The following is a 2,500-nucleotide window of genomic DNA, read 5'->3' as shown; positions in this document are numbered from 1 at the left end:
ATCTGCTGAGTCATCAGCAGCCAATGCATGGCTCTCCTTCGTCCTACCTTGGGCGGAGAGGGGGATTGGGCGCTGATCATGCGTATATGTTCAGAATCTAGGGCATTGTCCTGCTCGATGGGGCAACTTCACTGTCCCTTTCCCTTGTCATTCATAAGCGGCCTTTGAACCTCATATATGCGTGATATCCATCAATACAGGTGGACCATAAATACTTTTATAACTCGCATGTACAACCATATTCCCATTAAAATGTACAGATTTTCAATCCTCATTTTATTTCAAATTTTTTTACTGAGAATGATATTGATTAAAGAAGGCCAAGCAAAGACGTGCGTACATGTGAAAAGGGATGCGCTGAATTGGAATATTTGTGGCGATGGCTACGTGGATTTATTAATGTTATCGTTGCATATCTATTTTCACTGTCAAGCACCAGTAGTTAGATGTTTAACAATATTGCTTATTGATAAAAGCATTCCACTTATGTTTCATTGTCAAGAGCTGGTAATTAGATATATGTGCAACTCTACTAAAAATGTAAGTTTATTTAGACTATTGAATGAAACAACGAATAAAAAAATATATGTAAAAAATAAAATCAAGTTTTTCTACCAAATAAGTTTGATTCCTTATTTTAATCTGTCGAAATCAAACGGATGATATGGTATCCGGCGAGTTGTCTGAAACAATTTGTTCAATGTACAATTGATCTAAAACAATTTGTCTAATGTATCATGAATCTACAAGCAAATTGTCTAGAATAAATTTGCCTAAAATTTGTTTGTATTAGCACTATATATATGAAAACACACCCCATAGTTTCTTCGCTGTTTCATATTTACTGAGAAAACGTGTTAACAGTGGAAAGGAATAGTTATGTACGTTTTATTACGCTACTAAGTACAAATAGTTGAAAAATATAATATATATATATATATATATATATATATATATATATATATATATATATATATATATATATATATATATACATATATCTATATATATATATATATATATATATATATATATATATATATATATATATATATATATATATATATATATATATATATATATATATATATATATATATATATATAGTGATTTGTAAATTTCGGGAATAAAATTACTATTCACTGTGCAACTTGATGAACTTGAATACAAAAAGAAAATAAAACTGGGTAAATATTCAATTGATACTTATCAATATATTTTAATTATTAAATTCGTGATGCCAGATGCATATAATATTTACTAAAATGACATCTCAAATAAAAAACATTTGGTTGGTAAATCGAGTATTTCCCAGCAGATTCGGGGGATACTACGGAAGATATTAAGGATAAACCATTTATATATATATAAATATATATATATATATATATATATATATATATATATATATATATATATATATATATATATATATATATATATATATATATAATATATATCATAGACTCCTTTAAGGTCCTCTGCTCGGGGTTTTTAACTTGAGTCTGGACTAAAATGACTTCTAGAAGGGCTAGAAACACGTTCTCTGGATCAAAATGGGGGTTTTTGAGGATGGTGAGTTCAATAGTAACATTTTCAACACCACCTGGGGTCATCTTCAAGGTCTAAAGGTCATTTATCAAGGTTAAATTTGTGAATTTTGGTAATTTTTGCTCGTTTTTTGTGTGTAACTCATAAATGGTGAGAGATAGCTGATTATAATATGAGGCAAGTCTGCAGAGCTGTCCGAATTTAATATATATTGTCATATATCGTCCTTCAAGAAAGGACTGGAACGTCCCCTGATCGGGGTTTTTAACTTGAGTCTGAAGGATTAACTTGAGTCCTGGACTAAAATGACTTCTAAGAAGGGCTAGAAACACGTTCTCTGAGTCAAAATGGGGTTTTTTGAGGACGGTGAGTTCAATAGTGACATTTTCAACACCACCTGGGGTCTTCTTCATCATCTTCAAGGTCAAAAGGTCATGTTTCAAGGTCAAAAGAGTGAATTTTGGTCATTTTTACTCGTTTTTGTGTGTAACTCATAGATGGTGAGGGATGGCTGATCATAATAAGAGGCAATTCTGTAGTTCTGTCCAAATTTAATATGTATTGTCAAATATTGTATTACTCAAACATTCCAAACAAGCCCTAAAACAATGAAACACTAAAATAAGAAATAACGAACGGTATTTCTCATCACAACAAAACACAAAGACATTAACATTTGATTAGATGAACATCGCTAGATGGAGAGCTTTTCTTGCCTCTTGAGGCATCTCACAGCCTTTTCTTTGTCACTTACATTGAGAACCTGAGCTTTCAATAGAATGTTGGCTAAAGTCGTACATGCTGCATTATTAGTAGCTAAAGGTGCATCTACAAAAGATAACAATTCAGCAAAATGAAAGCGGCAATGCATTTTAGTCATGGCATGCAAATTATAGGCATTATGTACAAAAAAGACAGTTGAAATAGTTGGCACACTCAGTCCACCTCT

General features: G+C 31.2%; 1 protein-coding gene across 1 annotated transcript in view; it reads left to right on the top strand.

Moving 5' to 3' along the window:
- Positions 1-2,500, top strand: part of LOC137628566 (zwei Ig domain protein zig-8-like) — a 65,784-nt gene that overhangs the window by 3,925 nt on the left and 59,359 nt on the right. The gene's annotated exons all lie outside the window — the stretch shown is intronic.

The sequence above is a fragment of the Palaemon carinicauda genome, chromosome 36 (genome assembly GCF_036898095.1).
Source record: "Palaemon carinicauda isolate YSFRI2023 chromosome 36, ASM3689809v2, whole genome shotgun sequence".
NCBI lineage: Eukaryota > Metazoa > Arthropoda > Malacostraca > Decapoda > Palaemonidae > Palaemon > Palaemon carinicauda.
The sequence above is the reverse complement of the archived record's forward strand: the minus strand, read 5'-3'. Positions and strand labels throughout refer to the sequence as shown.